This window comes from Staurois parvus, unplaced genomic scaffold (assembly GCF_062004578.1).
Source record: "Staurois parvus isolate SC_StPar_1 unplaced genomic scaffold, SC_StPar_1.0 ptg000046l, whole genome shotgun sequence".
In the NCBI taxonomy this organism is placed as follows: Eukaryota; Metazoa; Chordata; class Amphibia; order Anura; family Ranidae; genus Staurois; species Staurois parvus.
This window is the reverse complement of record NW_028317842.1, coordinates 71,819-97,907: the sequence shown is the minus strand read 5'-3', so window position 1 is coordinate 97,907 and position 26,089 is coordinate 71,819. Positions and strand designations below refer to the sequence as shown.

Genomic DNA, 26,089 nt, shown 5'->3' with positions numbered 1-26,089 from the left:
ATAAGTATTGTAGATGAACACTGACTGTTCCACATTTCCCCAAGTATGTGGATTGCCCCTACAGATTTTGATGTCTCCTATAAACTTTGATCAATGTGACGTGACATATTGCAGAAGTACTGTAGATAAACAAGGACCACTGTTCCACAATTCATTTTTTTGTTTTTTTAGATTTTGTATCTGGCTATTGGCTAGTCTTTTGAGGTCTCCTGTAAGTTTTTTGACCAAATATTGCCGAAGCACCGTAGATTAACACCAACTGGTCCACAATTTAACAGTTTGTATATTTCCCCTACAGTTTGTCCTCTATACATTTTTGCTCAATGGGACATATTCTCAGCAATGTTGTATGGATTGCTGTAATCCAGCAGTTTTTTATATGCATGATTATCCTGGGAGCATATGTAATGATACAGATGAGCGCAGACGATAAATTATCCGTGTCCCTTAGGTTGAATCACCAAAATAAAGTAATACCTGCATCCATTAAATGTATACTGTATGTACTATTGGAAGTCTCCTTGGGGGTTGATGTGAGTTTTATAAGGGGAAAGGAAAAGATCTAGTTTGGTTACGTTTTTTAAAAGGAAATTAAATAAGCTAGAAAGGTAGCAATGTTCTCTATGCTAATGAGACATTCACTCCTTTTATCTGGTGTACTAACATTTTTAACTTTCATTTTTTTTTCTTCAAAAAATGTTTTGTATAACTAAAGCCAAAGTATTGCAACTGAGACATAGAAGTAGTGTCCATATGGAGGAGACCAGGTTTACTCTTGATGGGACGCAGGTCCTCTGCTGTCGTGCAGTTGGAAGGAGTTACCACTGCCATTTGGTCCTAGGATAAAGAGTGTCCACACAACACTTAGTAAGCAAGCTGCAGGCTTCTGAATACAAGTTTATATTTGATGGGAAGACAGCATTGGCCACAACAACCAAACGTGCTTTGTTTCCCAGCTTTATCAAACTTCCTTGCCTAACAAGACCCTGCCACCAAACCATTCATTTCAACAAAAATGTTTCCATAGAATAAATTGTATGAATTGTATAAATGTATATTCAATGCATTTTATTCATGTTATTTACCTGTAAAGCCCTGGGACTGCTGCTGGGCCCTGCTATCTTGGTTGTGATGTCTACAGTCCCAGCAGACTCGGCTGTTCGAGTGGCACTCTTATAGTATTCCCCTTCACTCCTAACTGCTACATAAAAAAAGGTTATGAAGAGAGGCAAGAAAAGGCAGAGGGGCTGGGCCAGCACAGACAGCAATTAGACACCCCAACAAAGAGGAGAAGGTTGACATGCTAGGAAGGGGAGGTCTGCAATAGAAGGTTTTTTTTTTCTTTTTTTCTCCTCCTGGAGTAGTCACATTTTCTGGCTGGTTTTAATGGCACATTGCCAGTGAATAAAGACATGCATTATGGAAATGAAATTGTGCAAGTAAGATTGTTTAATTTTCTGTGGTTTTTTTTGTCTTTTTTTTTAGGACACAATTTTTAAAGAGGGCGAGAAGGTATTTTTAAAGACAATGAGACTAAGCAAAGCCAAAGGATACTTTCCCATGCTGGTGGCTGCCACAGTAGTCCTCAGCAGGCCCAGATATAGACTACTCATAATTCTATTGGTTTTTAAAAAATAATACACCAGGTGTATTATCACCTGGTATATTTTTTAAAAATAGAAAATAAATGATAAAGATGACAATGTCGTACACCAGAAGCTATTTTGTTTGTCATATTTTCCATATTTACAGGTGTCAAAATTAACTATTTTACAGCATTTATAATATCCTCAAAGTTGAACCACACTTTTCAGCTTTTTGTGCTGTTTACAACGTAGCCTGTACACATGTATGGAATTGATATGTAATACATCCTATTTCAGCTGTAAATGGAGAGAAATAAATAGAAACACGCTATGAAGTTAGAAACTGTTCCTCCAGATGTTCCTTAGTTTAATGCTCACCTATGTCACTGCATTTGGAGTTGACTAGGAAGGGTTTCTCTTGGCACGTAGGTACGGCTGGAAGGGTTTGCCTTGGCACAGAGGTACGGCTGGAAGGGTTTCTCTTGGCACGTAGGTACGGCTGGAAGGGTTTGCCTTGGCATGTAGGTACGGCTGGAAGGGTTTGCCTTGGCACAGAGGTACGGCTGGAAGGGTTTGCCTTGGCACAGAGGTACGGCTGGAAGGGTTTGCCTTGGCACAGAGGTACGGCTGGAAGGGTTTGCCTTGGCACAGAGGTACGGCTGGAAGGGTTTGCCTTGGCACAGAGGTACGGCTGGAAGGGTTTGCCTTGGCTCAGAGGTACGGCTGGAAGGGTTTGCCTTGGCTCAGAGGTACGGCTGGAAGGGTTTGCCTTGGCTCAGAGGTACGGCTGGAAGGGTTTGCCTTGGCTCAGAGGTACGGCTGGAAGGGTTTGCCTTGGCTCAGAGGTACGGCTGGAAGGGTTTGCCTTGGCTCAGAGGTACGGCTGGAAGGGTTTGCCTTGGCACAGAGGTACGGCTGGAAGGGTTTGCCTTGGCACAGAGGTACGGCTGGAAGGGTTTGCCTTGGCACAGAGGTACGGCTGGAAGGGTTTGCCTTGGCACAGAGGTACGGCTGGAAGGGTTTGTCTTGGCACAGAGGTACGGCTGGAAGGGTTTGTCTTGGCACAGAGGTACGGCTGGAAGGGTTTGTCTTGGCACAGAGGTACGGCTGGAAGGGTTTGTCTTGGCACAGAGGTACGGCTGGAAGGGTTTGTCTTGGCACAGGGGTACGGCTGGAAGGGTTTGTCTTGGCACAGAGGTACGGCTGGAAGGGTTTGTCTTGGCACAGAGGTACGGCTGGAAGGGTTTGTCTTGGCACAGAGGTACGGCTGGAAGTGTAAAGTGGGTTTTAACAGAAAATCGAGTAATGAACTAGTAACAAATGAGTGTACAGTATATTTCATGCATTCTGTGTTTTGGCTAGATATCAGGTAATTTTAAGGTCCACACGAAAAACGGCTTTCTTCTTCAACCACATTTACATCACACGATTCCATAGCATTTTGAGCAGCATGAGCTAATAACATACAGAACACGGCAAGCTTTCATTTTTCTGCATAATGTTACTGCAGCAACAGCCAGGCGTCACACCATACTTAAAAATGAATATAAAAATACACTTAATTTTCTGGTCTCTAACATTCTTAGTCATTAATACTTGTAGTAAGGAAAAAACACTAAAATGTAATTAAGAAAATGTGAAATGTTCCTCCGTGGTATATGAAATGGAACTCCTCTCACAACGCATTGTTACGTTTCAGGACCCTAAAACTCGCCATTTGAACTATACCTTTTTTATTCTGACCATTGTCAAGTTTTGCCACTATAAATATGGTGGCAAAAACATTTTTTGTAAGAAACGGAGAAATGCAACTCAAAATTGAGGACAAAGTGAAACATGCCATTTTAAAGTGCTAAGCTGTGAATTGTCCCGAGCGAAACAAAACCATAATTTTTTTCTGAGAACAATGCCTATACAAAAGTATGAGCAGATTTCAAAACACATCCCAGTGCCATGATCTTTACTGTCAATGAAAGGCTTTTCTAAATATTGCAGCTTTGCTTCTGCTAAATATATGCCGTCTGTAGAATGAAGACTAAAAACATTGTACAATACAAAGCAGAATGTCGTCAGCCTTAGATTTTGGTTTACAGTGACATAGAATATTATTAGAAGCTATTTTTTTTTCAATACTTTTATAGTACCCCAGTAAAGGAAACCTTAAAAAGGACTAGTTTTTTTTTTTTTTTTTTTTTTTTTGTTTGTAATGTGCAAGAGTGATATTTTAAAGAATCCTTAAACACACAAATCTTTGTCTTGCTTTAATCCCTAACCATGATGTGTAAAAGTGTGAAGATTTGGTAAATATCGGTGAAGGGTATATATTAAGTTGCCTCCAGATAGTGTTCAGTATTCAGTGGAGTGCCTCAAACTTACGGCTATCCCACTGCAGTGGACAGAACTGATGTTTTTTGTGTTTGTCTTCATGCATGATTCCTGATCACAGCGTGCCATCATACAAGTCATTTCTATGCATTGAACGAGCGCAATTTTTTTTTTTCTTTTTGGAATTGGCCATTCAGCCAGAAAAATAACCCAATTTTCCCATCTCCCGAATCACATGACGCCCATGTAGAAAAATTATGCAGTTATATCAAATTGTGGCATGGGCTTAATGTTTTTTTTTTTTTTTTCTTAAATTTTTCCAGATTTGTGTTTTTTTTGCTGCTTGACTAAGGTAACATTGCAAATAGTTTTTGCTTGAATAATCACATCCCTAAGTGTTTGTGTTTTTTTTCTTCTTTTTTTTTTTTTAGAATAATATGAGAAAATTAAACTCCATCTGGCTGCCCTGGAATTGGACTCTTCCTTGCAGTTCTGGTCATTTCTCCTAAATTGCATTGGTTGATGGGAGACATGCGGTACAACTTGTTGTTTTTTTTTTTTGTTTTGTTTTTGTTTTTTGTCCTTTTTTAACCAGGTGGTGGTTCACTGCCTTTAAAATGCAACCATGTCATAATAAGCAGATTGTTTGGTATTGATCTTCAGATAAATGTCTCCATAGCTGATCTGCATTGATATTATTAATTAGTAAACAATCTTTGCTTGCAAATGAGAATTAAATTTTTTTTTTTTTTCAACACTTGGATTCCCTGACCGTTTTGTCTTTTTGCGCTCATCGCTTCTTGTATTTTTTTTTTCCTTTTTTCAGGTTTAGTTACTGTTATATGATGGCAGCGATGCTGTAAACGCGGTGCCTTTTCTGTCCATATATGTTCCATTTTTCCATTTTAGTTGAAGGTTTTCTACAAACAAAACCTTTTGGTGTTAAATGACGTCTGTAGGCCTGCTGTATAACCACAGCTGATACGTCCTGTTTGCCCTGAGCGTAGTGGTGATGGGCTCATAAGACACTTATGAAAGCTACAAAGAGCTCTTCCATTTGCTGCCACAAATCTAGCTCCCCGCTCTCTCCAAGCACACGTTTAGTAAAGGCCAAGAGGATATCTAAACAATGGATTCTGTCACCACTCACCATAGGCAAATCCATGGCAATACGTTCAATAGTGTTTGGCTTAGGAAATCTCAATGGATGCCCCAAGGCATCAGCAAAATCTGAGCGTTTACTGAACTGGATAAATTGGGTGGCATCGGGATCAAATTTCTCCCATATTTCATAGAATGTTTCCAAGTCATCCTCACTTAGAGGATCTGCGCTCTCTTCTGTGGTAACTCTAAAATGTTCTAGGATTATAGCAATATACATGTTCTCCACTATGGGAGAGGAGATGATTATAGCTGACAAAGAAGATTCCTATAGATGGGTTTCCACAATCGCCTTGCATTGGACTTCCTGGGTTCTCCTTCTTAGGATCACAGTCTGGGGGGCGGTTTAAGACGGGTAATAACAAGCCATCCCAGCCAGCAGAGGTAGTGATCTGAAATAAACCGTGCTATTGCCAAAAGTCTCAAAGTCTCTCAAAGTTGAACATGTCGTCTAGCCCAGCTTCTTTCTTTTATGTAAGCAAAGTTGTGCCAGTTTATGGAGCTGAGGAGCCGAGAACATTTTCTTCACTTCTCATCACAGGACACACCCTTCTGTCATTCACTTTTACAGAGATGGCCAATTTATGAAGGTGAGATCTGAAGAGCTCACTGACCATCTCCGTAAAATATCTCCGTCCCAGAACTGGAGAATATGGGTGAGCAGCTGCTGTGATGTGAGGTAGATGGCTTCTTCCTTCCTAATATCAGCACCAGCGGGGTTAAAGGATCAGTTTACCTTTTTGGAACATGTTCCATGTTCCTCCTGTTTTTTAGGGTGGAATATGTAAAATGTTCCTATAGCTGCAGCCACCCCTGCCACCCCTCCCTTTTGCAGATTGTACAGGGAAACGTCTCCCCGTATTATCTGTCCAATTTGAAAACAGTGCAGCCGTACGGTGCTCCGCCCACATTGCCGCGTCATTCATGGACTTCCGTGAATAAAATGAACTACGAGTTCGGACAGCCCTAGTGGCTGTGCGCTCGTAGTTTTTCAATGAACTACCACGGCTCTGGAGCACCATGGTAGTTCATTGAAGCTTGTCGGAATATCTGCTTTGCCATACACCACCCCATTCAATCCTGTACATCCCATATGGCAAGCAGATATTCTGACAAGTCTGCAGGAGACCTGCCAGGCACCTTTTGGACAAGAACTATAAATGCATGTTAACACAACCTGTGCCAAAATGTGCATTAAAGCACTCAAATGTGTGTTTAAAAAAAGTGTCAAAATGCACATTAAGAAACCCATGCCAAAATGCGTCTTAAAAATAATACAGCAGGTTAAAAAGCGGGAAAATGCACGTAAATGCCAAAATGCACAATACAAAAGGAGCCAAAATACAAATGTATCTGTGTTCCTTCAGGCCGTGTTTTTTGCATGGGCGTGAGCCCATTAATTTGAATGGACTCCCGTGCCCCGGGAAACGCAGGGTCCCTGCACTTCTTTTGAAAATGCAGCCCGCACCGGAACCTCTGTTCCCAGTCAACAGTGAAGGTGTACATATGTCTGTGAATCGTCAGTCTCATTCTGAGATGACTCCCAACACTGTAGCCAGGTGATTGCAGCAAAGACTATAAATGATTTTGCAGCAGCTCTTCATATGTAGGATTTACCCCAAGCCTGACCACATGCCCTCCAACCCACTGAGCAAGATATTTCTTGGTGTGTCCCATCTCATGCCACAGATGCCTCTGGACTTGGGTCCTGGAATAAAGAGTTCTGGCCTTCACTAAATTTTTGGTCTTCGTATCCAAGAAAGTTTGGATTGTTTCCTTACCTAGGACATGAGGCTTGTAAAATTCCCGGAGTACATCCAACATGCCTGTCTCCTAACAAAAGGTGACTTTAAAGAATATTATGTGATTTTTTTTTTTTTTTTTTTTTTTTTTTTTTCCCAGCTCTGATATTGGTGTTTCTCATGATCTGGAAGAAACAAGACAGCACTTGATGAAGCTATATTACAAGTCAGTTTTCTGGAGGCATTTCTGCTTTCCACAGCAGGTGAGCATATTTTACAATGTCCATAGCAGAGCACCTCCTTGAACATTTTGAGGTCCTATGTCTCAGAACCTGACTGGCTTCAATAGTGAATTTCCTCCACTTTCCAGATGCAAAGGTGAGATCTTTTTTCATTTACCACCAAGCAAATCGCTAGATTTTTGATCAAATCCACAGTGTACTAAGATTTACTAAGACATTCTTGCCTTCAACTAGGATATAGATTACCGTACTCCTAGTTTGCTTTCCTGAAAGCATTTCTGCTTTCCATGACCACTGAACGTATTTTACAATGTCCATGGCAGAGCAACTCTTGGGGGCATAGAGGGCCAACATGTCCTACAACATTTGCCTGCCTGAGAGAACTTCCTTCCACTTTTGTGCCAAGTTAAGATCCTTTTTGATTTGCCACCAAGCCAAGTCCCCATATACTGGAACACAATTCTGATTCTTTCCAAGGCAGGCTCCCAGTGCTAGCAGTGTACATTATGACACCAAAGGCTCACACATCAATGCTTGGGGGAAGCAGCAATTGTTCCTCATTTTCCTAAGCTGCACAGTTCAGGAGCTGTGTATGGAGTGAACTCAAACATAGATGGTGCTTGAGCACCCTGAAGCCTTGGGAGTTCAAAATCTGCCACTTTTTGATGACATTGCATTCAAAGTCCATTAGCAGAATATTGTCCAGCTTGGATGTCCTGAAGGGTAATTTCTATGCTCTGCATGAAGTCCAATGCACTTGCTACCTGTGTGACGCAGCATTTTACCATATCTTCATTTTAAAACCGTAGAAACCTGTGTATTTGCATTTATCTGATTTTTGGAAATGTAATAAACTTGCAAGAGGGTTGCAATTTAGCTAGGTGCTGCCCCGTACCGAAGGGATAGTTAACCTTTTAATTTCTGGGTTTTCTTCTTGGTGGTTTTCATGGGATCCAACCCACTAATCCTGGAGATAAAAAAGGGTCAGTGATTTGGGAAAGATTATGGATCTCCTTGTTCTCTGGCTGCATGACACCTTGCTGCCCTTGCATTCACCAGCTGTGGACACTGACAATAACCATTGACTTTATCATTGATGGACTACACCTTTTTTGCAGGTATGCTAAGGCAGTACACAAGCCTGAGTTAGGGCCTAGGGACAAGGTTCTCCATGCATGTGTACTTGTTTTGCACTAAGTAAAGAGTTAAACTTTGTTCCATGTCTGGTCTGAAGCTATTTAAAGGAGTGCAGTGCAAGTAACTGGCACAATTTGTATAACTGGTTGTTTACAGTTTTGGGTCACTAGATTCATTAGGATATGAAGGCATTACACTGTCATGGTGTGTAGTCACTTGAAGGGTTACCAAGTGTAACAGACGTGTACAGTCACTCAGTCTTTTTGTTGGCATGTACCCGTTTTGGGGGTGGAATGGCCTTTAGCAGCAAGGAAGATGCTGCTGGCACTTTTTTTTTTTTTTTTTTTTTTTTCACATGCGTTCTCTCGCATAGCAACAGGAATAGATCGGCACCACAGAGGTTCCCATCCTGTACAGAAGCTCAAGGCATTAAGTTAAATGCACTGTAGAGCCCCGTTAATCTACCTGGAGAGATAGGGGAGCATGCTTAGCCTTGTCGTCATCCACCTGTCCAGCATTTTCCACTAATTGCAAGTGAACAGTGAAGGTGTACATATGTATGGGGACCTGAGTTAACTGGATGAGTTATTGTTCAAGTGTACACGGTGTAGATTCATCTGAGTGGAGGCTCCCCTTAAGGTTGAGTATTGCCCATCGTATTCTCAGTCTTGTCCCAGGGCATGGATGTAAATGGCACTAAATTTTAAATGTAAAAACATCATTCAGGTAGCGTCCCACTAATGTATCTATAGGTGATATTGGTAAAAGGGCAAATATCCATATTTGTATAGAGAATCTCCTTCCCCTTACACTCCTCTTCCTTCAGATTGGCTTGATGTTGCATGTCATCCTGACTAATTTTGCAATCCTACTACAGCTAATTTTTTGTAAATTTCAGAGTGGAGATTGGTGTTAAACCTCAGGTCCTGCAGGACATTTGGGTTTGTTTTTTTAAAGGGGTACTGTTTGATTTCTGCTGAGCCTTTCAGAGTGTCTAGCAGCTGTACACAATGACTGTTCTATCTTGTCTATGCACCATTTATTTGATCTCGATACAATCAAAATATCGGTTCACCTTTTTAAACTGATTACTTTGTGTTCCAGGGCCAAGGGATTGACAGATGTTGGCGGTGCACTGGAACACTGACAAATGTTTATGGTCCACTAAGGACACCAAAATGTTTTTGGTCAGTGGTACACTGGGACAGATGGTGCTTGGTTCAATGGAGTAGGATAGCTGCACTGTGATTTTTCTGTGTAGGTGCACAGTAAAGGCATCAGCTACACCTAGCTGATAGACTGCAGCGACCCTCCCCCCCCCCCCCCCCCCCCCCCACTGAGCTTAGGAAGAGAGCAGATAGGCACATGCTTCTGTTTACTTTGACTGTCATTGGATTCAGCCATCACATGCTAGGGAGGGCCAATCAGTGAGCCCATGATCTGTGATATCAGAGACACAGCCATCACAGGATTGCATCGCCGGCCCTAGGTTCTGGCAGTATGTACGGGTACATCCAGTCATAATGCTGCTTGCCCAACTTGGCTATTTTATGTACAGTGGCCAGGTGGGAAACTGTTACATAATGGGTGGTGCTGGAAAAGAAGTTATAGTGGACAAGCAGTCTGGGGAGCACAAGCACACGGAGGTATCGGTATTATAAATTTTAAACAGAAAATATACACTTAACTTTTGGAACTAAAAAGCTGCATAGTAGCTCAGCCCCTAGGTTCTAATAAAGGAAGGGCCAGAGCTGCCTCCACTTTTTTTGAGGCTGAAGGCTTATAAAACATTTTTCAGCATGACCCTGCAGATAGTAACAGTTTGTGGTGGGCAGTGCTGTCCTGTATGCGGTGGCACACCGGTGAAGCAGGCTTAGGGTGGCGGATGCCAACAGACTCAACAAACAAACCTAGAATATATAAATTGTGCGCTGCCACTAATATAGAAAACAAGCAAATTTGAAGCTGCTGCAAACCACCAATTTGTGTTCTTCACAAACAGCCAAAAAAAGTAGTGCTGTGCTACTGTAAAAAAAGTACTAAATTGCCAAAATATAAAATATAGTGCTGAACAAAATCACAGAATCTCTTCCATTTTTAAAGCTTAAGTTCATACAGCTGTTTTCCTGCTGAGTAAGTGAACCCACTTTCCTGGGGCTGTAAGCATTTTATAAATGTGCACCACCACACTGATATTAAAGATGGATCCTCACCTCCATGGGTTGACCCATAAATTCTAACAAGCCAAACTGCATGTTTCACCTCCTAGATGGTGAGTCCTCTCTCAGGTCTCGCTCCTCCTCCTTGTAGCAATCACTCCATAGGGGTAAATTTCACATTACCACCATAATGATTCTCTTGGTTTGACTCACAACATGTAAGGCCACCATAGTGTAGTACGTTCAAATGAGAGATTCCATTTTATTAAAATAGCACTCACATTTTACATGTAGTATCGCATTGGTAACAATTTTGGCTTGTTCTGGTGTGCACACTCTGCAATCATCTGTCACGGAGTTGAAACTCCAAACACAAAGACTGGAAGTAGTGCTTATTTTGTCCAGGAGCTGCAGATAGGTGGGGTCCTCCCCTTGACCTGCCCCTGTGTAAGCCGCGTACCGGGGTGGGCTCCCCAGGATAGTGTAGTCACGAACGAGGAAAGCAACCCCAACACCAGCTTTTGTCACAACAGAATTTTACTTAGATGTGGCAAATAAACACAACCACAACTGCTGAGAACATACAAAAAATTTACATTCACCCAAAGGCTGAGACCCTTGTGCTGCACGGCACCTCTTGATGGATGGTAGAAGGTGTATTTATCTACTGGCGGGCACAACTAAGCTGCCACACCTTACCAGTTATTACCCTAAAAGAGCAGGAATCGGTGTATGGGGGTATGGTATAGGCTAGCCCGCGGTGCAGCACAACAGCTTACAATCTTACACAAATCTACAGTATTCCCCCTCCCATAACTGATCCTGTAGTTTGTGACTGAGTATTCCTTCTGAGCAAAATGCCAGTCTGGCTTGAGTTTGTGGAATTTTTATCAGCTCTCCAATGTGAAATGTCACTAAGTTATGGAGTCCTTGCAATGATCAGTAACAACACTTGTGGTCTGACACAGAGACCCTAACTAACTATAGGCCTGGCCTCAGTCTCTAGGTGCCAACACTGAAATGAGGTGCGTGCATGATCTTACCAACCCAGGTCTGCTTTGCATCCGCGGGTGATTCTGAACAGAACAAATGTCTCTAAAATAAGCATGTGGTATTGCAGTGTATGTTGCTTTGTTCCTTTGCTCTCATCAGCATTCCTGGCAGCAATCTTCCTTTCTCTGATCAGGGTCTTGGACACTATCAGCTTCACTTAGCTGCAGCTCTGGTTACTGAGGGATGCTCACACCTGGATGCCATCAGATTCTCTGCTCACACGGCTCCTGCATTCACCATCCTCCAAACAAGGCTGCTGTCTCTCTTCTTCCTGTTCTCTAAACTCTGTGAAAACCCCACCTCTTCATGAATATAGAATTTATCTATGCTGTCTGCGGCTGTTAGGAAAACAGTGGCATCTTGTGGCTAAACAGCAGAATGTCAGTCCTGAACATTTAATTTAGTCCACACAATAATTTACTGCACACAGTGTTCAAACAATGAGAGCGGTTTCCCCATCTCACACCTGCATAGCCCACAGAGCAAGACCTCTTTTTCAAAAAGTTGATTCATTTCACATATACCCTTTTTAATGGGATGAAAAACCCTGCCTTCCACTGCAATCTCATCCCACAGCTGGTCTTTCATCCTAACCAGCATGGGATGACTTGGCCTCACTTCTTCTGCATTCCTAACACTCCAGATAATGACACCTGGGTCAGGTTCTCTGCATGGGAGAAGGCCAGAAAGCGGGGCTGCTGCACTCTGCCTTACCTCAGTAAGCCACCTTCAGGGCAGGAGTCAGAAGTAGAATGTGCAGAAGATGCAAATGTAGGTACTCCTGCTTCTGCCTGTTCTCTGGAGGAAGCATGACACCTCCTTCAAACATCTGGAGCCCCCTTACACTACAACCAGATGACATGAACACTGTGCCACCCCAGTGTCTCCCTACCCTTGAGGTTTGTACAGTTCCCAGAGTACATCCAACACGCCAGTCTCCTAATTAGGTCATAAAAAGGGGTGTTGTATGGTTTCCACCTCCGCTACAATATTGAGGCATGCTAGGTTATCATGATCTAGAAGACATGAGGCAGCACTTATAGAAACTCTACAATGGACATCTTGCATTCTGTCACACATTACTGTAATCCTTGTTTTTTGGAAGCATGTCTGCTTTTCATGGCAGGTGAACATGCTCTACAATGTCCATAGCAGAGCACCTCTTGGGAGCATTGAGGACCAATATGTTCCAGAACATCTGCCTGACTTAAGAATATTCTCCACTGTCTTGGAAATTCGCTTTAATGAATTTCTCCTTACCGTGAGTACTCGCAGCTGGATGCGCAGAAATCCACCATAAAGCTGTGCGAATCTTGCTTACCACGACTTATACTTAAATATCACAACACTTAAACCTATAATAACCCAGAAAAGTGATATACCTTCACCCTTGAAGGCCAGTAAAACCATATATGTGTAACTTTTCTATGAACAAATACATCAAATCAAACCCAAAAATTATATAAAATTAAAAATCAAATATAAAATATATAAAATGTCAAAGTCCCACCATGTCCAAAAAACAAAAATAAATAAGAATAAAAATAAAAGTAAAAACAAAACAAAAGTCCCAAAAAAAAATATATAATCCTCACAAGTGTAAACTCAAAACACTTAAACTTTTTCTTCTTCTTGCATCACCACAAACCTTCTTAATACCCGCAGATCCTGAAATTCATGCACCTCAAAAAAGAAAGAACTCGACATAGTGTCATACCTTAAATAATGTAAACACACGTGCCACTATATGTGCCGCATGCAAAATCAATGTGTATACTCCAACCAAGTGTCAAAACACATAAGAGTGAAAACACATTCCCATAGAATGTCATGTGTGAGAAACCACTTCACAGATAAACTGCCAGTGTATCACACCACACCCTATGTATATGAAAAAGTGAAAACCAACACCCAAATCTCCACTCTCAACTCTAATAAGGATGGGTAATTACCCTATAGAAGAAACAGCAGGGCAGATTAACCACTCAGGGTTACAATCTCCTCTCATTAATTTTCTCCAACGATTAGGGTCACCTCCTCCACTTTCCTCCAGAAAACCAGTCACAATAAAAAAAAAAAAAAAAAGGTATTCTTCTTTATTAACTCACATAACATTCCGTGGTAACAGCTCCTCACATAATATTCCGTGGTAACAGCTCCTCCTCACAAGCAGTGTGTACATGGACAGGTTCAGGGAAACATAAACCACATGTTCCCACTTCCAAGATGGCCGCGATCGCACTTCCGGTCAACGTCGATGCGTATGACGTCACGTGTCACTGACGCGTTTCGTCACTTCCTTTGACTTTTTCTGAAAAAGTCAAAGGAAGTGACGAAACGCGTCAGTGACACGTGACGTCATACGCATCGACGTTGACCGGAAGTGCGATCGCGGCCATCTTGGAAGTGGGAACATGTGGTTTATGTTTCCCTGAACCTGTCCATGTACACACTGCTTGTGAGGAGGAGCTGTTACCACGGAATGTTATGTGAGTTATTAATAAAGAAGAATACCTTTTTTTTTTTTTTTTTTTTTTTATTGTGACTGGTTTTCTGGAGGAAAGTGGAGGAGGTGACCCTAATCGTTGGAGAAAATTAATGAGAGGAGATTGTAACCCTGAGTGGTTAATCTGCCCTGCTGTTTCTTCTATAGGGTAATTACCCATCCTTATTAGAGTTGAGAGTGGAGATTTGGGTGTTGGTTTTCACTTTTTCATATACATAGGGTGTGGTGTGATACACTGGCAGTTTATCTGTGATGTGGTTTCTCACACATGACATATTCTATGGGAATGTGTTTTCACTCTTATGTGTTTTGACACTTGGTTGGAGTATACACATTGATTTTGCATGCGGCACATATAGTGGCACGTGTGTTTACATTATTTAGGTATGACACTATGTCGAGTTCTTTTTCTTTTTTGAGGTGCATGAATATCAGGATCTGCGGGTATTAAGAAGGTTTGTGGTGATGCAAGAAGAAGAAAAAGTTTAAGTGTTTTGAGTTTACACTTGTGAGGATTATATTTTTTTTTGGGACTTTTTTTTTGTTTTGTTTTTACTTTTATTTTTATTATTTATTTTTATTTTTTGGACACGGTGGGACTTTTGGACATTATTTTATATATTTTATATTTGATTTTTAATTTTATATTTGATTTTTAATTTTATATAATTTTTGGGTTTGATTTGATGTATTTGTTCATAGAAAAGTTACACATATATTGCTTACCACGACTGTAGCTAAACTACACGATTCCTGCCCATCCAACTACTTTTAGCTTCTGTTGAAATGTGTGGGTGATGGAGCTCCGTTACCCTAGAATGATCAAACGACACTCTTAGGATGATGGTTGAATTCACATAAGGGCCGGTTTCAGACTCAGCCCCTGGTTTTATTAAAAATACACACATGCCCCCCACATGAATAAAGTCAATCCCCTCCCACCGAACAATGCAATGGGGAGTGCCTATACACAGGATGTACATTCCGATTGGAGCATAGCCTTTCCTATTATCTATCACTGGTCCTCCCCCATGAGCCTTCTGAGGTCAGCAGACTTCCTCCCCTTCCCCCCCATGAGCCATCTGAGGTCATATTTCCTGTCCTACTAGCTCCCATTGGCATGCAAATCCTTTGTACAAGTATTCCCTAAGCTAAACACCAGTCTGTACCTGGATGGGCCCGATACGATCTTTATTAAAACACATCCATCCAAGATACAGTTTCAAGTTGGTAATGGGTTGTAAGATATGCATAAGCCTACACGTGGAGTTCACACCGCTTGGCGCCTTGCGTTATGAAGCCCATGTGGTACTATGCTGCTGATATGTGGATACAGGCCCACGGTCTACTGCCAGCGACATTCGCATCGAATGCCGTGGTGGTATACACGCCGGTCTATAAGCGCAGATCTGCCATCTCATCCATTACCAAGCTGAGTACTGTAATACATACATTGTACATGCGCATGGCCCAATTGCAGCCTTCAGAGCTTTAATTAAGCCACACGAGAGACATATGAATAACACTCATATATGACACATTTAAAGTTCGACCAACAATACAAAATTTCCATGACATCCACCTACCTGGTGCAAAGGTGAGATCCTATTTTATCTGCCGCCAAGTCCATATACATTTGCTTGTGATCTTCTGCTCCTTTCCAAGGGAAGAACCCAGTACTAGCAGTGTACACCATGACACCAAAGGCCCAAACATCAATACTTTGGGGCAGCAAAAATTGTTCACCTCCATTTTAGGTTACACTGATCAGTTGTTGTGAATGGAATGAATCAAGACTTAGATGGTGCTTGAGTACCTTTGTGGCATTCTGAGTCCAAAATCTGCCAATTTGATCACATTGCATTCAAAGTCCTTTTTTGGTAGAATATTGTTGAGATGAATGCGCCGATTGACCATTCCTTTGCTATGCATGAAGTACAATGCACTTGCTATCTGTGGAACACAATTTAATCCAACCTGTGAAAAAAAACGAGGAAGATATACTAAAACTGAAGCACTTTGATTCTGGTGCAGCCGTGCATAGCAACCAATCAGCTTCTTACTTCAGCTTGTTCAAATAAGCTTTGATAATAAAAGCTGGAAGTTGATTGGTTATTATGCACAACTGCACTAGATTCTGCATGCACCAGTGTTTGGTATATCCCCCCAGTGACAAGACATTAATATGGTACTCGACATAGGAAAAAAAAAGCATGATTACTGCTGAATAAAGTAGGAAGATTGTTCAAGGATAAAAACATATAAAGTAAGCGAGCGCCTTCCAGTCTATCAATTCCCAGATTACAGCAGCTGTACACAAGGCACCATATAAGACCTCTAAAACAGATAAAAAAACATGCAGCGCTGTTAAAACCAAAAAATAAATACATATATAAACATGTAAGAGTGCACACAAATATATAAAGTGACACTGTGCATCTATGTATGTGCCACTAGAATATGTGGCCAACATAAACGTGAAAAAACACTGTCTAAAACATGTCCAGAGTGCAGGCGTGAACGAGATCTCAAATGATCTTCTGGTATCCGTGAGACAAAGTGTAGATTGCGCACTCACCAGATACGCAACCTTTTTTGCACATTTGTATGATATATTAAAGACATCGGACATCTCATCAAAAAGGTCTGGTCAGATCTAGTCAATGCCTCCTTCGCTATCCCACGGTTTGCACTTAGCCTTCCCAAATGGTAACCACTCTGCGGATGTACCTGGCTCCCACAGGAGCTCAGAAAGAAACAGAGGAGGCCAGTAGTGCAATATTGCCTTTTTAGAATGTTTGTTTTATTCCACACAATGGGTATGTATAAAGCAAGAAAGCAAATAAAATAGATTACTGACCGATTGCAAGCTGCCGCCGGGACCCCTTGTGGTGCCGGCGGTAAGGCGTCAAAACAGCTACAGCCCGACCCTGGCGTGTTTCGAGCAAGTGCTCTTAGTCATAGGGTGTCCTGGCCATTGTTCAAGGAGAACTCTCAGCATACAGAATGGGAGCTGCCATAGATGGCACAAGATATCTAACTTAACCCATCTTAATTATTGTACCCCGGCTTCCAACGGAGCAAGTCACACACCTAAAACAAGCTGCTTTCCCTATGTCCCACCAACTCAATGTACCCGGTGAACATTTTATAAAACCTCAAAGTAAAAACACGGGACAGTGAACATAACTCTAACTTAAATATTCATTGTTTGATGGCCGCTGAGGCTGATAGACATTCCAGCAAGAAGTTGTCCATTGGAGTCGTGTCTTTACTCAGCATTTTCACAGCCACTAACTGATCTCTGACACAAAGAGAAATGAGTATCATAAACTCCATGTTACAACTTGGTAAAAGCCTTCTGAAGTTTGATGAAAGCTTATGTAACTAATACTAAAGATTTATGATCGCTCAAAGTGGCAGTAAGGGGGGCATAAAGAACACGGCTCAAAGCAAGGCTATGTCTTCCTGTATACAACACTCAGGATAACATTCACAGCTACAATTATACTCTTCCTGTTTACAGAAGGCCCAAGGCCTCATGCACACTGCAACTCTTCTAAATCTGTGTTTCTAAGCGTGTTTACCTGCCCTGTGGTTTTTTGTTTTTTTTTTTTTCCCCCCCTGATCGATCTATAAATGTCTGAAAATGCCTATATGTGCACGGACACATCAGCTAACATGGAAGGGCATCTAAAGGCAGAAAATTAAGCCGGCTGCCCTGAAAAGTGGTGTTTCTGATGCCTAGTGTGCGTGAGGTTATCCTGCTGATTTGTATGCTGCTGAGCTATTCTGTTGATTCTCAGGTCCTGGATATCACGCTCCTGTCTCATCAGGCCTGTTATACCTAAATAGTTTCCATTTCTTGGTGACCCAATAATTTGATTCTCTGCAAAATGGTGAATCACAGAAACTGTTAATACATTTCTGCCAGCACTCCTGTTCTGAGTGATATTCAAGTAAGAATCTTTACTCCTATGGTGCATCAAATATCTCCTCAGGCATTTCTCATGTTTGTTTTTTCTTTCAGTTTTTTCATGTTCTGCTACAGCTTTAAGTCCTGTGCTTCCAGTCATTAATAAGAGGCCATTTCAAAATGTGCTGCACTTTCAAAAATATCAGAAGTGTTATTTCTATGTCCCCGGGTCATAGAATGCTAGAGACAAAATGTACAGAAGGCAGGACTTTTGAGAAACCACAAATATCAGGTGTTTTCAAACCTTTTTTTAAATAAAGGGCTAGTTTACTGTTCAGACATCAAAGGGGGCTGGACTGGCCATTGAGAGAAGAAAATGTCCCAGCATCAATTGGAATAAACATTTTGCTTATCTTTGGTGTCAGTGAAAGGAATTGGGCCCAATTTGTTTGTCATCGGGAGGAATTGGGCCCCATTTGTTTGTCATCGGGAGGAATTGGGCCCCATTTGTTTGTCATCGGGAGGAATTGTGCTCCATTTGTTTGTCATCGGGAGGAATTGGGCCCCATTTGTTTGTCATCGGGAGGAATTGTGCTCCATTTGTTTGTCATCGGGAGGAATTGGGCCCCATTTGTTTGTCATCGGGAGGAATTGGGCCCCATTTGTTTGTCATCGGGAGGAATTGGGCCCCATTTGTCATTGGGAGGAATTGGGCCCCATTGTGTGTCATTGGGAGGACCTGTCACTAGTGTCAGTGAATGAAATGGTGCCCAAAGGGCCAGATAAAAGCAAGCAAAAGGCCACATCCGGCTCCTGAGCCACCGTTTGCAAATTTGTTTTAATCCAACAGTTTGGAAATCCACAAACTACACATTTTCTATCACCCACTAAACTGGAGCACTAATATGTACAAAATATAGAAATATGAGGGAAAGACACCTCCCAATAGCAAAACTTTTATAAACCCCTATAGTGTGTTTGACCGATATTGTCTGCTCAATGTATTTCCCGAATTTTGAACATTCTGCTTCATCAGGGGCTTAGGTTTCCTTTTCTCTGTTAGATATTTGGACATTTTAATTTTTGATTTGCTTATTGTGAAACAATACATCTCCCTCACCTAAAACTACACATCCGAGGGTGTCAGGGACTCCCTGTAGGTGTAGGATGAGATACAGTAAATGCAGAGAAAGGAGAGGAAAATCACCACCTTGACATAATACATAGAGGACCTCCGAGTTTTCTGGACTTGTATAATCCTTCCTTTTTAACAAGTAACCTTTGATATTCTGAGGGGTAATAAAAAGGCCACCAAGTAAATGGCCCTGAAACTATTACAATATCATGTATAAATTGCATTTACCTTAATTATATTAGACATTGAAAACTTTTTTCTTTTTTTCCCCTTTTACTCCATGCTGGATTAAATTTGAGCAAAACTTCCTCCTCTGTGTGCGGTCAGAGGCCTTAGATCAGATCAGTCACACTCCTTACCATCATAGATTCAGCTGATTCCTCTTGTGGAATGTCATCAGGAAGTTTTTTTTTTTTTTTTTTTCTCTGCTGGAACTGGAGGAATGGGTGAAGGAGTAGATGTGAAAGTAGATTAAGGATTTGAGGAATCGGTACCAATGGTTATGACATGGAATCTGATTTCAGCCAAGATGTTAGTTTTGGAAGCTTGCTGACTTTCTCCTTCTCCACAGCTTTTTTTGTTTTTTTAAACCTTTAATTTCTGCTCCAGTTATTAACCTAAAAAAATCTACAAATAGCATAGCATTCGAAAATCTTGTGTGCACATCCAGAAATATATATATTTTCTAAGACATTTTTGGTAACACAAATAGAATCCTAATATTAAAATAATGAAAGGGTAGGTACAGACCTGTTAATGTCAGTCCTTGGTCATGGACCAGTAAAATTCCTGATCCAAAATCAGCTTTTATTGTCTCTTCTCTGTACAATCGGGATAATCAGTGACCTTCTGTTATCTTTTGAAGTTTTCAGGACTTTATTCTGTGCAGATCCCAGGTTACAACCTAGATAATCCAGGTAATCATTCTTGAGACAGCCGGATCCTGTAATTGGTGATGTTGGATATGAGAACCAGATCTGAAGACATTTGGACGATGACCAAACATTGGGGGGAACACTGACCTATTTTTTTTTTCATACAATTTATGCTTCAACCCCCCCCCCCCCCCCACCTTCCCTGACCTGAGATAATTAGCTCCAGCACTTCTAACATTTTAAAGCATTCATGTTCCAGGACTATAACCAACATTATTACCTCCTCCACGCTGGGCGCACACATCTCCACAAGAGACTCCATTGCTACTTTTGAGCTACAACAAAATGGCCACACTCTCGTCTGTTGGGAACATTTTTCCCCTCTCACACATCAGATTACTGCTCCTTTTTATTGGTTTTGGCTCCATACTAAAATGTATCGCTCCTCTCACTGTCTGGCCTCCTGAAGATTTTCCAGGTAGATAAGATGAGATTTATTGTCATTGTGAATAATGTCCAATTACAGAGAATTAACTCCCACACATTTTAAAATCAATACTTGACTCACATTCATAAATACTTGCATAATAACTAAACATCCTGTTTTTATAATGGCAATATCCAATTGTCCCCAACTATAGGCTAAATAGTTAAAATCCCATTCACTGCCTTTATTGTCTGTGGGGAAAAAAATGCCATCCATGTATCTCCTCGTGGCCTTGATATTCCTCTAACGCAGTGGTTCTTAACCTTGTTGGAGGTACTGAACCCCACCAGTTTCATATGCGCGTTCACCGAACCCTTTTTAATTGGAAAAATAAAATATGATTTTTAAAATTCAAAACATAGGTATATATTTATACATAGGTGCACAAAATGAACAAAACCATTAAAACATGATTTTCACACAAAAACATAATATTTACTGCACGAATCATATGAGTCGGGTGTGGGTCTTCACCTCCGCCGAACCCGCAAGACTGACTCACTGAACCCCTGGGGTTCGATCGAACCCAGGTTAAGAACCAGTTTTTTATAGTAATTCATCCCCCATAGAGTAATTCATCCCCCATAGAGTAATTCATCCCCCATAGAGTAATTCATCCCCCATAGAGTAATTCATCCCCCATAGAGTAATTCATCCCCCATAGAGTAGTAGTAAGTAAGTAGCAAGTAGTAAGCCAAGTCCCCCCTGTGTCAATTCACTTACCTTTGCTCCGCGTTTCTCTCGCCGTATTCCCGCGCCGTTCCGGTCTTCAGGGCGGACTGTGAGAGGAGTCTAGCTCCTCTCACGTTCGTCACGCTGCCCCGCCTACACACATCCTGACAGCCAATCACTGGCTATCAGGATGTGAGTGGCAGCGAGACTGGCCAATCATTGCATTTGAGCGCGCTGCCCTGGCTGGTTTTTTTTTTTGTTTTTTTTTTTTTGGATCACGCTGCAGAGTCCCTGCCGCCCGAGAGGAGGGAGGGGAGCGGGCACCTGGCACACAAGAGCCGCATTAAAGCGTGTAAAGAGCCGCGGCTTGCCGACCACTGGGCTAAGCGATGTTGCGTGACCACCTGCAGCCAATGATGGACAAGCAGGGCATGTCATCACGAATCATATGAGTCGGGTGTGGGTCTTCACCTCCGCCGAACCCGTGAGACTGACTCACAGAACCCCTGGAGTTCGATCAAACCCAGGTTAAGAACCACTGCCCTAACGTCTACCAGAAGGCAGCACTTGAACTGATAACCGGGATGGAATGAAGGACTCCTGATCCTCTCCACTTTGCCCAGGCAGTGGAAATCATACATTTTTTTCTAAAGATGCAAGTTACATAGTTTGGCTGAAACAAGACAAAGTCCATCCCAGTTACACAATTTGAAAAAAATTATATCCTACACCCACAGTTGATCCAGAGGAAGGCAAAAAACCCAGCAAAGCACAATCCAATTTGCTCCTGCATGGAAAAAATTTCCTTCCTGATCCCCCGAGAGCCAATCGGATATTCCCTGGATCAACTTTACCTATAAAAGGTTATATTGTGTGTCCAGGACTTTATTTTTTTTTTTTTTCATTTAAGCAATCCACTGAACTGGCCAGAACTAACTTTTTGAGGGAGTCTATTCCACATTTTCACAGCTCTCTCACTGTGAAGAAACCTTTCCGTGTTTTTGTAGATTAATGTCTGGAGGAAAATACATGAAAATAGCGCCCCCATATTCTGTGATGACCTTGGGGTGAATAACTCTACACCGAGATCACTATATGGACCACCGATGTATTATACATGGTGATCATATCCCCCCCTTATGTATTATACATGGAGATCATACCCCCCCCCTTATGTATTATACATGGAGATCATACCCCCCCCTTATGTATTATACATGGAGATCATACCCCCCCCTTATGTATTATACATGGAGATCATACCCCCCCCTTGTGTATTATACATGGAGATCATACCCCCCCCTTGTGTATTATACATGGAGATCATACCCCCCCCTTGTGTATTATACATGGAGATCATACCCCCCCATATGTATTATACATGGAGATCATACCCCCCCATATGTATTATACATGGAGATCATATCCCCCCCCCCCCCCCCCTTATGTATTATACATGGAGATCATATCTCCCCCCCCCCCCCCCTTATGTATTATACATGGAGATCATATCTCCCCCCCCCCCCCCTTATGTATTATAAGACAATACATTTCAGTACAGAAGGAATAGGAGGGCCCGACTCATGGAACTTATTTACAATCAGTCCTGTGTTCTCTCCTCTTCTCCAGAAACCTCTCCTTGTTCCTTTCCAATCAGTCCTGTCATCTCCAGAACCATGTTCTTCTATGACGTCATTATTGGTACCGGGATCTGTTAGGTCACAGTCATCATTAGCACATATGATGGGACTTTCCGTAGGAGATGCTGGCAAAGATAAAACTTGATGCAGCACAAGGCGATGAGCAGAACCACCTTCATTCTGATGGCAAGCTGTACGGTTTTAGGTCAGAAGTATGGTGATCATATCCCCCCCCCCCCCCCCTTTATGTATTATACATGGTGATCGCACCCCCCCCCTTTATGTATTATACATGGAGATCATATCCCCCCCTTATGTATTATACATGGAGATCATATCCCCCCCTTATATCCCCCCTTTTTGTATTATACATGATCGCACCCCCCCTTATGAATTATATATGGAGATCATATCCCCCCTTGTGTATTATACATGCTGATTGCACCCCCCTTATGGATTATGCATGATCGCATCCCCCCTTATGGATTATACATGGTGATCACACCCCCCCTTATGTATTATACATGGAGATCGTATCCCCCCTTATGTATTATACATGGAGATCATACCCCCCCTTATGTATTATACATAGAGATCATATCCCCCCTTATGTATTATACATGGAGATCGTATCCCCCCTTATGTATTATACATGGAGATCGTATCCCCCCTTATGTATTATACATGGAGATCGTATCCCCCCTTATGTATTACACATGGAGAGATCGTATCCCCCCTTATGTATTACACATGAAGAGATCGTATCCCCCCTTATGTGTTGTACATGGAGATCGTATCCCCCCCCTTATGTGTTGTACATGGAGATCGTATCCCCCCCCCCTTATGTGTTGTACATGGAGATTGCGTATCCCCCCCCCCTTATGTGTTGTACATGGAGATTGCATATCCCCCCCCCCTTATGTGTTGTACATGGAGATTGCATATCCCCCCCCCTTATGTGTTGTACATGGAGATTGCATATCCCCCCCCCCCCTTATGTGTTGTACATGGAGATTGCATATCCCCCCCCCCCTTATGTATTATACATGGAGATCGTATCCCCCCCCCTTATGTATTATACATGGAGATCGCATCCCCCTTAATCTCCTGTTCTCGAGATAATAAATGAAGTTTCGCTAATCATTCCTCATAGCTGATCTCCTCCATGCCTCTTATCAGTTTGGTTGCCCTTCTCTGTACTTTCTCCAGTTCCCCAATGTTCTTTTTGTGAATTGGTGCCCAAAACTTTACTGCATATTCCAGATGAGGTCTTACTAATTTGTACTGGGGGGGGAATGATACCTCACAGTCTGGAGTCTATACCTCTCCTAATACAAGAGGATTGTGCAAGCTTTAGAACTGCAGCTTGGCATTGCACTTGGAGGTAAAAAGATTCAGCCAAAGGCCAATGTGTTTTTAGAGTCCCTATTATTGATCAGGTAGAGTGCTAGTTTCCATCTGTAAGATTATTATGGAGTCATCATGTACCTGGTAGCAGAGCCTGATAGGAGGAAAGCCACTCGTACACGTCTGACTTGGGGCCTCTGGTAGTGTAAAGAGAAGGCTCAGGAGTACAGAGTGGCACAAGTGTTTGCAAGTCTTGCTAGCAGCAGAGCAGGTGTCCATGCTGGAGCCTTCTGTAAGGAAGGAAGCTAGGCAGCAGACTGAATCAGACTGGTGATGGCAACAGCAGTTGCTGGCAGCAGCCTGTATATAGACTGGAACAGGGGGGTGGTAATTTGGTATCAGCAACAGAGCACACAAAGTAGAAGAGATGGACAGGCCAGATCGGGTTTAGGGGAAAAGGCAGACGCGTGATCAAGATACAAGCAAGATCTGGAACTGATCAGTGAAGTAAAGGCCAATGGAGCAGACAGGAGCCGAGGTCAGTGGGTAGTCGGGACAAGCCGGGTTAGCAACTGGAATTGGGATACAGGATCACAGGACGTTTGAAGATAAAGTAGCACTGAACATGAGTACTGGCTCAATTTAAATAGCCCGTTTGGTGCCACAATCTGCCAGGGGTGCACATGAGCACGCTGCGGCACACAAGTATCAATCAGCACTTGTCTGATCTACTTCTACAAGAAGGAATGTGGATTATCCTGTGAAGATGCACGAGTCCACCCAGAGGAGCCGTCTTGTCCCTGCATGGCCATCCTGACAGGGACCTAAAATGCCTGTAAGCCTCATGCCCCAGATGCTGAAATGGACTGGAACAAAGGTTTTAAGTGTTTTCTATTGATAGAATGTATTAACTGTCATTGGATCATATTGTTTCTCTTCACTAAGAGTACTGAATGGGGATTCTACTCTACAGTTCCTTTTTTAGAGTGAGTCTACAGTTTGTGACCTCTTGAAAGTCTGTCTTGCAGATCACATTTCTCTGAACATACATAAATATTTGTAGAGGATATTGAAATGGTGGTTAGATTAATTCAGACTTTTTTTTTTTTTTTTTTTCGGTCATACTTTTCCAAATCCACCTTCTTTCCTAGTTCCTTCACAAGGAGTATGTACTGCTGTAGTGCTTGAGAAAATGAGACCATTCTATCCAGAGGATGTTCCACATCATGAGCCATGGAGGCCATAGTGTCCTGGAGAGAAGGAAAAAAAACAAACATTACATTGGGCAGAAAAATCTCTAAAGAGAAACTATAGACCTTTTTATCAAATATGAATTCCGTTACCCTCAGTTATATAGCTAGAAATCTGAAATGCTCACTAGATCTTCACATCTACATGTACATGACTCGGGAATAAGGTTTGGACACTATAGACTTTGAACACCACAGAAATGTATGGAGCTCCGTTATAATAATCTAAGGCCCCATGTACACGGGACACTTCTGAACGATGGAAACTGACTGCTGGAAAACGTAGGTTAAAAAAACTAGTTTTAGCTGCGTTTGCATACCGCGTTTATGAACGTTTGCGTTAAGAAGTGTTTTTTTTAAAGATAACCTCAGGAGACATTCCAAAATGCCCAGAATGCACTGAAACTGTAAAAAATAACTATTTTAGACATTTCGAGAGAGCAATATTTTAACATGGGCTGTCCTCTTCTTCTTCCTTTTTTTTTTTTTTTTTTTTTGTTTTAGATGTGTTCCAGTTTATTTCTGTGCAGAAATTATTGCAGCAATGTCTAACATTTTTTCTTTCCTGCGGAACCTCAAAGTTTGGTTTACCGGGTCCGTTTGAGTAGCGGGAAAACACTTTGCGTGCATATTTCATGATGAAAAAAGGCTCTGGACAGAATCTGGAAATGGAAGAGTTGAGAATTTTCCAAATGCTTATAAACACGGTTAGCTGCATTTACACTCATTTGGCGTTTGAAACGCTGATAAATCTACTCCTGAATGCAGGTTTGGTGCATTCAAAAAAACTACTGTAAACTCAACTGCCTGTAAATGACGATGTGTACACGGACACATAGGAAAACATTAGGGAGGG

The 26,089-nt window shown here is 41.9% G+C and overlaps 1 pseudogene; it reads right to left on the bottom strand.

The window, feature by feature from the left end:
- Positions 1-2,393: 2,393 nt before the first annotated feature.
- LOC149470414 (sodium channel protein type 8 subunit alpha pseudogene) overlaps positions 2,394-26,089 on the bottom strand; it is a 28,865-nt pseudogene continuing 5,169 nt past the window's right edge.